This window comes from Chelonia mydas, chromosome 3 (assembly GCF_015237465.2).
Source record: "Chelonia mydas isolate rCheMyd1 chromosome 3, rCheMyd1.pri.v2, whole genome shotgun sequence".
Classification (NCBI taxonomy): domain Eukaryota; kingdom Metazoa; phylum Chordata; order Testudines; family Cheloniidae; genus Chelonia; species Chelonia mydas.
This window is the reverse complement of record NC_057851.1, coordinates 58,621,809-58,634,668: the sequence shown is the minus strand read 5'-3', so window position 1 is coordinate 58,634,668 and position 12,860 is coordinate 58,621,809. Positions and strand designations below refer to the sequence as shown.

At 41.3% G+C, this 12,860-nt stretch overlaps 1 long non-coding RNA gene across 1 annotated transcript in view; it reads right to left on the bottom strand.

Moving 5' to 3' along the window:
- Positions 1-10,022: 10,022 nt before the first annotated feature.
- Positions 10,023-12,860, bottom strand: part of LOC122464978 — a 58,195-nt gene continuing 55,357 nt past the window's right edge. Inside the window, exon 5 of the long non-coding RNA XR_006289455.1 lies at positions 10,023-10,240. This is a non-coding gene — a long non-coding RNA (uncharacterized LOC122464978). The remainder of the gene's footprint in view (positions 10,241-12,860) is intronic.

The following is a 12,860-nucleotide window of genomic DNA, read 5'->3' as shown; positions in this document are numbered from 1 at the left end:
ACCTAAGGCTGCCTTTGTTACCGTATTCTTAACATGTTAATTTTCAAAATGTTTCTATATTCTTTCTAATCCTAGTTTTATCAAAGTTAGAAGTTTTGTTAACTGACAACTTTTTTCTTTTCCCAATGTTACAGAGGCGAGAAAATGAAAAAAGACTCAATCTCTTTTGATATGCTGAAGGCTGTGATACTCTCCTTTCAGTGTACTTAATCAGCTAAAGCAGGTTAGTTTTGATGCATTGTTCTCATAACTTGATGTATCACTGACTTCTTGTTACTGAAGTCTTTGAATTAGAAAACAGATGAATTAAATGTAAATAGCTTAAGATAATCAGTTAAATGGTCCTGTAATTAGCTAACAATTGTGGAATTGTCTACAATTCCAAGGAGGCCTTCTGTCAAGGCAGGTCCTTTCTGGACTTTTCCTCTTTGTTTTTTTGAGCTCTTGCAATCTTGACTTTAGGTTGTGTCATGTGGCCCACTCACCACTAGGGCACCTCCTTCTGGTTTCTCTGGGGATTAGCTCTTCACAGGTTCCATGCCTCCTTCTGTCGGTTCCTCTCCCTGTGATCTCTTTTTTCCTCTGGGAATCAGGGTGCTCTTTCGTGACTCAGCCCTCCAGCCAGGTCACTGTAGTCCTCCCCATCTGTGGTATCAAAGTCCCTCTATACAAAATGACAGTCTTCCCTTCACTTGAATTAAACTCATCTGTAATTAAGACACTCTTATTCCAGAATAAGAGCATCTGCATATGGAGTTAATTGGGAATAGTAAATCTGTTTTAAATTCACAGTTTACCTTATTCCAGATTAACTTTCATGTGTAGAGAAACCCTAAAAATGCTAAACCCCTCTCTCCTTGCTGATATCTTGCATTCCCATTGTGCCCATGTGTTTGTATTTCTTCAGAGCAGACATATTACACTTTGTAGTAAACTTCTGTTCCACCAACTGACACTGTTGCATGCCCTGCCCAATTATTATTTACTTCACAAATGTTGCTTGGATTACTGCTGTTAGCCATAAGAAAGATTGTTTTTACAGTGCTGGTGTCAACACACTTCTGCCAAGATTGTCAGAAATGGTTGCCTAAAATTAGTCTCCCAAGTCCGTAATTAGGTGCCTAAATGAATGGCCTGATTTTCAAAAGTGCTGAGCACCCAGCAGCTCCTACTGACTTCAGTGTGGCCCACACATAGGCAGACAGAAGAGAGAATGGCTAGACTATGATTGCTGGCAGGAAACTGGAAATCGCTTTCCAGTCACATGAGCAGTGTCAGTGTTCAAAAGGTTAATACTCCATTTATATTAGAGGGTCTTTATCTATTGATCCCATTGGCTACAGTTAAAATGATCACTCACGAGCACTGAAAATGATTCAGGTGTCAACAGAATAATGCAAAGTAAATGGCTTTCTGCAGCAGGAATTCCAACTAAACCAAGAAATAATACTTCTTGCAATCAAAATATCTAAATACAAAAGAGATTTCTCCCTTTGTATACAATTCCTTAGCTCACTAGCTGGGCCCAGCCCCATTCCTTAATGGCAAGGCTCTTCAATGCCAGACTCCAGTTAACCCTCTGCTCAAAAACTGGAATTTACCCACTCCACAGATACAGTCATCACTACTAGCACATGTTGATTTGAATTGCACCCTTTGCGTCAGTGAGTACCCCAGAGAGGGCAGACTTTGTTTGCACTCCCATTGTCTGAGTGATTCTGCCAGTGAAAAGTCTCTTTAAACTTGAACGAGGGTTGCAGAAAAACCCTGCTAGTGGAAGCTGCCCAAAGAAGCACTGTGCTGGTCTCATCCTTGCTGTGCTTTTTTGAGATAACAGTGAGTCCAGTTCTGGACACCTAGCAAAGCAGGAGTTATAGGTGGATTGACCAGCTGCAACCCACCTCTAGGTAAAATTTCTGCCACAGGAATCCTACACCCTGGGTTTCACCAGCAAAAACCATCTGGAAGTGAACCAAGCCCCTTCTCTGTATACCTGGTCCCACAAGGGCAGCAAATCATCAATGTCTAGTGGGATGGAACAGTTTATCACTTTTTTTTTGTTAGCATATCAGTTTTTATGTCCTATGTTCCAATATTTTTTCTAATTCACTCTAGAGAAATTCTCTCAATGCCTGCAAAATATTTTTTATTAAAAAATAAAAAGTCAAAGATATAGATATGAAATGTTTTGAAAGTCTTGGAAATTCACTTACTTAACACTAATAGGATCTGGCTGGTATTTCCTGCAACAAAGGTAATACATTTTCATGGCAAGCATCTAGGACCCGCTGGTGGTAAGGGATTATTAAATCAGTTGTGTTTTTTCAGTATTTTGACATCTATAAAGGATTTTAATCTAGCTAGCTGGATGATTTTCTGTGTGTTGTGTAGGTTTTAATAGCTATTCTAAGCTAACAAACTTCAACTAAACTTCAGGATAAGCTCAGTATAGATTCTTTGAAGTGCTGATGAGTGGACAAGTATGATCACCCTTCTCTTCCCTTTCTGTTTCTCTGATGGGATGTGATGGGGTGATGCAGAGGTTGCCACGTTTACAAAATCAGCAGCGCTGTCAATTTAAGATGTGATCAAAGGTTGCTAATAAACCATGCAATCATTCAACTCAGTAAATGCATAATATCTAAATAGAAAAATATGGAAAATTTAGAAAATACTGGGATCATAATTTAAACGATAAATGAATTTATCTAATCTCTCTCGTTTTCGCTAATCATGGTATTTATCTGCCCCCTCTCACTGTAGTATCAGAGTACCTCTCATGTATTTAAAATGTTGTGTTGCCACTAAATTTTAAATATGACAGGGTGGATTTGATTTAAATCACTAGTTGGGAAGACTCGATTTAATCATGGATTTCTACATAAAAGTGCATTCTTGTTGGTTGTTATAACCTTAATACATATTCTTCACGACTCAGATAGATGTAGGTTTCATTTTTAGAAGGTACACACTATACATTTTTAAAGTGATTTATTCTGAAAACTTTTCAGATTAGTTTTACAGCTATATCAGAAAATGAATGATTGTTTGGTTATTTCATTTACCAAATGTAATTGAAGCAGATATTTATGAAGTCATTGGGAAGTGAACTATCTCCAATTCAACAGGTTAATCATTAATATTTGGAGGATTTTCTTGCCATTCTGTATTAGGAGGAGAACATCACCAGACAGACATTTAAATTGTTTTATTTAACTAAAACAACAACATTACATATTCTGGATTTTTTTCTTCAACAGCAAACATATATAATATTTTAACAAAACAAGCATATGAATTTTTGAATTTCGTTAAACATTCAAGTTTTTTAAATTCAGATTTGTTTTTGTTAAAATTGTATTTAACTAAAATTAGTTAAATGAATTTTTTTTAAAAAAAACAAACAAACAAAAATTAAATCAACTATGTCAGCCAGGTCAACATGAGAAACTTAAATACTGACTTCTGCAGCTAACTCAGTTGTCTTCACCTTCATTTCCCTGTTTTGTTCATAATCTGGAAAAGAAAAACAACTTTTCCTGCTTTTTCAGGTCCCAAACGATTTCTCAATTTGGAATGAATTAGTCCAACGGAAGAAAATATTCTATCTACACTGGCAGAAGAAGCTACTGCTATTTAAAGTGAGATTATCACAGTGCTTAAGTGACTTCCACCAGTTCACTGGTGTGACTTTCTTTAAAACATCATCAGCAAACATAGATTTCTTGAATAATTCTTATTCCCAAACTGGGTCTCTTTTACAGCCTGCTGCCATTATAGATTTTCCCTTCTAGTGAGAGAATGGTATGGTAGATCTCAAATCAATGAAGGCTACACTCAGAAAGACCTCAAGACTTCTGAAATATGCTGCTCAAACAGTTTCACTTTTGTTTCTACTGCCTGTCCCTCCCTTCTCACATTTATCTCCAGACTTTTTCTCCTTGTCCAGATCTATTCTGCCCCCAACAATCTTCTATTCATTGAACTTTTTGAAGCTTTGCACTTTTAGAGAGAGGTAAGGGATTGACTCTATGTACACAAATTTGCAGAGGGACAATAGGGTTGACGTCTGTTATTTCTCACCTCTCTATATTATTTATGTTAAAACATTTTTGCTTTTAACAAACAGGTTATCTCTGGAGACACAAATCCACAGTTTGAGAACTGCAAAAGTAAGCATCTCTGATGGTATCTTCTAGACTGAGCACTGAGTCCCATTGGATAGATAGAAAGATTAACCTAAATAATCTATACAGAAGCCCCTAGAACCCCATAAGATTGGGTCCCTAATCAATGAACTATTGGAACTCATTTACAAAACTTTTCTTAAACATTACATGAATATATTATCTCATACTATAGAATTAGAATTTATAATCCCTATTCCATGATGAGATATCTTTGAGATATAATGTATTTTATAACTATCTATCTTATAATTATCTTATCTTACATTGTATCTTAAAATTATCTTTAGATAGGTTTTTTCCCCTCAAAAAGCATTTTATCAAAAAATCTAATTTAAATAAAAACCGATTTTTTTGCTTTTTTTTAAAAAAAGATCATTGATTTTTATCCACCCTAAAATAGGATAATATTAATTTGTTTGTATTTGTGTTATCTTCAGTGAACACAAGTCTTGTTAGTCTCTGTAAATTAAGGAAGATAGGAAAATGGAAATTTATAAAACCTATAACTGCCATCAGTAAATAACAATAAGCCAATTACCACAAAACAAAGAGGCATAAAAAAAGCAAAGCTATAAACCACCGGACTTGTACAGCAACTACTAGTGTAGTATGAATCTTAAAACATTTTCTTGCATTTTCCCCAAGGCATTATAACAAACTAGTTAGTCTTATATTAAATTATTTGATTAACAATTCTTGTCATTTGTGGTTATTCTGTCACATCCTGTTTTTATGCCAATATTGAGACTGTTTTAAAGTATTTGCTGTTGAATTTTCTTAGCTCACTGTACTTGAGAAAATAAAATTCCATTTGTATTAATTAACAGAAGGAAATAGACTGAGATAACATAAAATCTCACTTATTAAAAGTCACATGGAAGCTTTTTATGGTTTTGCTAAGGAAACTTGTGCTCAGGTGAGCTCTATGAAGCAAACAGTCTTCCAGTGAGAAAACATAATGACCTCCATTGGTGATGCCAGTTAGTTACAATCTAGCTGATTTGATAAAACAAATCCACTTTTGCCATCTACAGATCATAAGCTTTTGATGATTGTATTGCACATCCAGATCAATTCAACCGGGGGCGAGGGGAGGAGGAAAGGGGAGTCAAAAAGTCATAGAATTTAAGGCCAGGAGGGACCACCAGATCATCTAGTCTGACCCGCTGTATATCACAGGCTAGCAACAGCACCCACACACTAGACCCAGCAACCACATTTTGCTGTTGATTGGACAATGTTAGTTACATAATTCATGACAAAGTGTAGAAACAAGTAAATAAGTGGTCTATAACACCCATAAAACTGTGAAGCAATTCAGATCATCGTGGGCTTCAGGTGCTGGACCCCAGATTGGTGAGTGTATTTTCTTTCTGTATCGTGCTGAATAATTTTAGATGTCTAATCTTTAATTAATAAACCAATTGAGCTTGACCACTTGATGTCTTGTTGATTAATGATTTAAACAAACTCAATATAACACCTGAAAAGTATTTAAACAGATTGATTTCCATGTGCCAACTCATCTGCTTAAAATCAAGCACGTGCTTAAGTGCTTGTCTGGATCAGGGCCAGAGCACTAAACATTTTGCAGGATCGATCTCTTAATGAGTAGACGTTGCCAACAAAGAGTTGGCTGCAATCCAAAATGAGACCGTATACAGTGAAATCTTTGTCAGATGATCATTTTTTCCCCTGCAGTGATGATCTCTCAGCATCCGTAGTTGTACAGATTTTATCATCATCTCTGGAAACAGTACTGAGTAACCACATGAAAAGGCACAGAATATGGAAATGTCTGACACGGACGTCTATTTATTCAAACTTCATCATAATATTGGGAAGAAGAAAATAAAATAAAGACAACAGAAACTCATAGTCAAGTTTGTATCGGATGACATTCGTAGAGGGATATACACATCCTGAGAGCTAACGGAACTCACTCTTGGAAACTGACATGTGCATTACAGAATAATATTTTCAAAGTAGAGTAATGTTAACTGAGGCACTGTTAAGTCCAAGAAGCATTGTCCCAGACACCGCTGGAAGGCAAGAAAAGACATCAGGAATGTGGTTTAGCTAGGCTGCAGCTTTATTAAATAACATAGTAAGATAGTTCTGGGAACTATCTGGCAATAACTCATCCGGTGCATGCCATCCTTCCTATTGTAATCTGTTCCATCTGGTGAAGGGCTGCCATCATCCACTCTCCCCTTTCGAGCCTGTTAACCGGGTTCCAGCACCATTGCTGAAATCCCACTGCCCTCCCTTCATTTGAGGTTAAGGGGGTGGGCAAGAGGGATTCATCTCCTACCAGATATTAAGAGCCCCAATGCTGTTTCCCAGCTTCTTTAGGAGATGATTTCTCCCAATCCACTTCGAATTCCAATTTATCAGGTGACCGGACACCCTACTAAATGATTACCTGCACTGGGCACCTGCCACCAGGAGGCACAAGTAATATGTGTGGCTGACTCTCATCTTCCTCACTAGATTCCCAGATTTTTAACCATTCCTTCCCTAATAGCAGCAAGAATCATATCTACTCTCCAGCTGGAGAGGTGTACCATCCCTTCCCTGAATAGCTCAGGTATTGGATGTGCAATCATCATGATGGGCAATCACCAACCTCCTCTGCTCCTGTAAAGTAGCCACCTGATTTGCTGATTTGCCTGGAATTCTGTCCTTGTCCACCCACAAATGCCTTACAGCTCCCCTGCCTTGCAGCTCCTCCTCTTCTGCAGCATCTCAGGCTGGGTTACAACTGAACCTTGAATAGGGACTGGGAGTGACTGGCTCACTACAAAAGCAACTTTGCCTCTCCTGGAATTGACACCTCCTCATCAATTTTTGGGAGTGGACTACATCCACCCTGATCAAATTGGCCCTGTCAACCCTGGGTTTTCCACTTGTGAGGTAACTCCCTTCTCTTCATGTGTCATTATATAATGCCTGCATCTGTAATTTTCACTCCATGCATCTGAAGAAGTGGTTTTTTACCCACAAAAGCTTATGCCCAAATAAATCTGTTAGTCTTTAAGGTGCCACCGGACTCCTTGTTGTTTTTATCACCAGAGAGACACTCCCAGCAGAAGACAGGAGCTTTCTTTTTTTTTCCCCCTTCTCCCCTCTCTCCTTTTAGCCGGTCCAGGCTCCTTTGCCCAGCTGTGCTGGACTGCAGTCTCAGGCAGGATGACTTCAGGTACATTTGGTGTACCATCTCTTGTCCTGTCATCTCCCATCAGGGATAACAGCATTTTACTTTCCCCAAACTCAACTGAATTTTAAACCAAAATTCCCTAAATTGTCACATAAGTGAAATTCAAATGAATCCTGGCCCCAGTGGTGAGCTGGAGCCAGTTTGTACCGGTTCACGCGAACCGGTTGTTAAATTTAGAAGCAGTTTTAGAACCGGTTGTTAGGGCTCCCTGAGCTCCCGGCCGGGGAGGCTCCCCCGGCTCCTCCCCGGCCTTCTCCCCATCTCGCAGAGCCTCAGCATGCCGCGCCACCGGTGCCAGCGCTCTGGACCGCTCCTGGGCAGCTCTGCAGCGCCTGCCGCTTTGAGCAGCATAAGGGGGTGGGGCTGTGAGCTCCAGCGGGCTGTGTGGCATCCATACATGCAGCATGGTAAGGGGGCCAGGCTGGGGCTGGGAGGAGGGATCGGATAAGGAGCAGGGAGCAGTTGGAGGGGGCGGAGGTTCTGGGGGGGCGGTCAGGGGACGGGGAACGGGGGGGGTTGGGTAGGCAGTTGCCGCCCCAGAAAGTCCCAGCTAGGCTGTGGCTCGGCTGGGGCAGCCCCAGGCCAAGGGGGCCTCGACTCGCAGCGCTAGGGAGGGTGTATGGTGTAGGGCTCAGGGTTATAGAAGGGGGCTGTTGGAGACAGGGCCGGGTCTAGGCACCAGCAAAACAAGCAGGTGCTTGAGGCGGCACGTTTCTAGGGTCGGCATTCCGGCGCCGGCCATGCCGCCCCTAGAAATGTGCCCCAGCTCGCCTCTGCTCCACCTCCACCTGCTGCCCTGAGTATGCCGCCGCCACTCCGCTTCACCCCCCTCCCTCCCAGGCTTGCCGTGCGCCAAACAGCTGTTTGGCATGGCAAGCCTGGGAGGGAAGGAGGAGAAGTCAAGCGGCGGTGCGCTCGGGGGAAGCGGTGGAGCGGAGGTGAGCTGGGGCAGGGAGTGGTTCCTCTACCCTCCCCCTGTTGCTTCCTGCGCTCCCCCCCCCCCGCTCACCTCCACTCCGCCTGCTCCCCTGAACATGCTACCTCTCCCTTGCCTGAGAAGGAGGGGGAAAAGCGGAGCGGTGGCGTGTTCAGGGGAGCAGGCGGAGTGGAGGTGAGCTAGGGCAGGAGGTTGCGGGGGGAAGCCTTAGGAAGCAATGGGGAGGGGGGGAATGCGACACGCCTGGGGGAGGAGGCGGGGCCAGGGATTTGGGGAAAGGGTTGGGAAGGGTCAGAGCAAGGGGCCGGCATGAAAAGAAGCGGGAGCGGTCAAAATTTTTTTTTGCTTGGGGGCGGCAAAAATCCTAGAGCCAGCGCTGGTTGGAGAAGGGGTTCGGGGGCTGCATGGAGGGGGGTGCAAGGAGCAGCGCTGTTGGGGGGGCACAGGGCTATGGAAGGACTGCGGGGCCCCGTATCCTGTGTCGGGGCAGGGGCCGTGCTGCGGCTGGTACCTGCGCTGCACAGCCATCCGGGCAGCTGCTCCAGGGCCCCATGCACAGAGGCCGATCCGATGCTGCCTCACTCAGCAGCCATGGCCGAGCTTCATGCTGCTTCCTGCTCGGCCCAAGAAGGGCAGGGAGATCAGGCACCATGTGATTGGGCGCCACATAGGGCCGGGAAGCCAGGCCCTTGGCAGCAGCAACCTCCTCTGCCCCAGGAGCTGGGCAGGGCCGGCTGGTGCCATGACTGGGGGCTGCCTTGGGTGTGCTGAGGCGAGCTCTCCTCAGTCTCTCCCGCTCCTGCGCTGTGGGGATGTCTGGCAAACACTAGAGAGACAAGGTGAATGAGATATCTTTTATTGAACCAACTTCTGTTGGTGGAGAGATAAGCTTTTGGTCCAGTAAAAGACATTACCTCATCACCTTGTTTCTCTAATATCCTGGGACCAACACAGGTACAACTACCCTGCATACAAACCAAACACTGATATTTAAAAAAAAAAACCACATAAAATATGTTAACAAAAATATCTGAAATTAAATAAACAAACTTTAACTATTACAGCTTTAGGGCTTTTTTTCACTTCTCAGTTTTTCTTCATTTTCATTGCCAGTTTAATATATTTTCTTCCAAATCTCTTTCTTCCTTCAAAATCCTCCTCAAAGCTTTCTTTGCCATGATGCCTATAAAAAAAAACTGGTCAAGGGTTAGGCTGCTTGGGTGCTAAGATTACTGCTAACCAATATAGTCTCATTGTTTCCCTTCACTCCCCATCTGTTTGTGTCCACGTGCTGACGCTCGACTTATACTTTGTTTGTAAGCACTTTGGACAGGGACTGTTTTTTGTCCTCTGTTTTGTACAGCACTGAGCACAACTGGATCCTAGCCCATGACTAGGCCTTTTAGGTGCTATGGTAAACAAATAATAATAGCAGAGCCATAGCTACACATTTTAGTCATTGCTATAATAGGTGTAACACAAGATCCCATTTCCTCCTTCTGAGTTACCGGGCACATATTTCATATGTTGGAGTATAACTTACAGATCTGTTATACCCACTTTTCAGACATTGGTCCTTCACATGCTTCCAATTTCAATGAGCAACAATGAAGCATCTGAAACATTTTATGCATGTAGCTCACATACTATGTTTTGATAATATAGGTCAAAATGTACATCAGGTACAAGAGAGGGATGTTAGAACAGGCTGGTCAACAAAGAGGCACAGGACAAGCACAGTGACAGCAGCAAAAGGTGTTGACAGCTTTGCTTGACATTTTAAAGGCAAATAAAGACCGAAATACATCAAAAGCATTTTCACTGAGTGAGATGAAGGCAAATCTGTTCCAGCTTTGAGCTTCCACAGTACTTTAATGGGTAGGACTGTGTCTACTGAAAGAAAAACAAAATAAACATAAAATGAGAAAATATTCTCTTCTAATGCAATAAGGTAATGGAAAAAAGTCACCAGGAACATGTTAACAATTCCTACAGTCCCTGTCATTTATTTTTTTATCTATACTAGGGAATAGTCTATTTCCCAAATTTTCCTTTTTTTTCTTTTTTAAGTGCCTTTTTCTAAATTTTGTGCAAAATAATAATTATAGGAGCACAACATATAAAGCTCATAAAATACGTGCATATAAACCTCATAATATAAATTACATGTTGCATGGTGCACGTAAGAGAAATAAAATGAAACATTGAACTAATATGTATGGGACTGGGGTGTAGGTCATCTGGCCTAGTGCTCACTGCTGGGCTTGTGTCCACACATCAAGGACAGCCACACGACGGTAGTTTGTGAGCAGATGTCAGAGGAATTGCTAGAGCCTGGTTCAATAAGCAAAAGTCAGGGTCAAAATCAGGTCGTGGGTGGAGACTGGCAATCAGAAGACAAGACATTGTGAAGAGTCATAGCAAGCCAGAAGTCTGTGTGATTGCCCAGACAACTTCCTGGGGCACCCTCCAGGGTTAAATAATGTACTTGACCAATCAGAGGGTACTGTCACTTTGAACCCTTTGGGTGGTACTTCCTGTAGTACCCAATCTCCACAGTATTCCCTGGATGTGGTTCTACCTGCCCTTCTGGTGGCAATGTCAGGGGTCCCAAGCTCTGCAAACCTGGGTTCTATATCCAGAGGTCCTGACACAGTATTTTTCTCACCCAGTAATGATGTCACCTAGCAATAATGTTAGATTGGCCTCCATTTTATAGATGTTGATGAAATATTCATGATTTCAGTTGGTGGCTTTAATCAGGAAAACAGATATGAACATTCCCAGTATATATGAGTAGTCCTTTATTATAGTCCGTATTGGGACTAGAGTTGTGTGGAAAATGAAAAATCCATTCTGTGGAGGAATTTGAGATTTCAAAATTTGTTTTATTTCGATTTAGAACAGAACCCACAGATTCTGAAATTCTCTGTGAATGAAAATGTCAGAAAAGAAATAATTTCAGATTGTTTTGTTCTGACAAAGGTGAATCATTCTGTTTTACTTTTTACCTTTTTACTTGATGATATATAATAAAATACTAAATACAAACAAACCAAAAAGTTACTTCAAAGGGAAAAATCAAAATGTTTAGTTCTGAAAGTGTCAGAATGAGATGTTTTGATTCAGACTTTTTTCATTTTCTCCAACATGAATCTTCTGAAAAATTCATGCTTTTGCAAATTTTGACAATTTTGACAGAACTGAATCTTCCAATGGAAAATGGTTTGTTGCAGTTTTTCTAGTCAGCCCTATTTATTACTTCTTAAAAGGAACTTCATGTTTTTGTAATATGATTTCCCCCCCCCCAAAAAAGAATCTTAACTGCACGGAGTATTTCTTTTAGTGAGAATTTCCTAAATAAAAGGCCAAATTCTGCTCTCAGTTATATCCTTGTAACCTCAAATGCCCAGATCTCCAATCTACTATAACAAATCTGTTGTTTTCTGAGATTTCATTGTTGTCGCTAAACTTCACACCATGAACACTTGGAACTTCGTGGCAACAGGTTTTGAACTCAGATTTTCTTCCTCCAAAAGCACACAATCTTACCATTTGGGGTAAAGAAGAAACTCTACTAGTTTAGCAGTAACTCTACTGGCAGTACACAATTGAGCAGTTCTGACCTCTTCCAATAGCAGGCAGCTGTGCACAGTAGTGAGTTCATTACACGACCTGCCTAAAATGATCTTCAATAAAAACTTTTTAAAGCTGCTATAGATTCTGACATATACATATTCCTATAACCCATAAAAATCTAAAAGTTGGAAAACTGACAATGCTGATACCCTATTAACTACAATAGAGCAGCAACAACAGCAGTGCTGTTTTAAAGGGTGTATTATAGTTTATTTTAAACTCCCATTTTTAAGGCTTAAATTCTTTTTTATACGATATTGCATTTGGATGAAACTTGCTGTAAACATCTACAATTATTATCATTTAAATAGTGCTGTCACTGTGTATCCTGCTGTAATATTATAGATGAGATTTTCTAAACATCTGTTTCAAAGATCTTACCATCTTAAGGCTTGGAATACAACAACAGCACAATACCTTAACCCAGAGACTCTCAAACTAGGGGGTGTGGAATATATTCTGGGTGTGTGTGAGAAGCTTTAGGGGGAAAAACATACTGCACACATTTTATTCACAGCAACGAATAACTAGCAAAGCTGATTCCTCCTGACAGATCAGTAGGCGTCTGGCCATTAAGTTCTGAAGGCAGAGTGGAGAGCAAAAGCAGCGGCTGCTGGCCAGGCAGCCATCTCTGAACTCAGCACTGTGGCCAGAAGCAGCAGAGAAGTAAGGGTGGCAATACGTATATATTCTTGGGGGCGTGGGGGAATGCGACAGATGCAAAGAAGGGAGGTGTGATCAAATCAGTTTGAGAACCACTGCCTCTATCAAACACAGAATGCCTAGAGGGCACTTCACACTCACTGAAATGTTTTGCACCTTAAATTATGCCAGTTCCAGTGTGTTATTTTTCAGTCAAAGATAGGAAATTGCA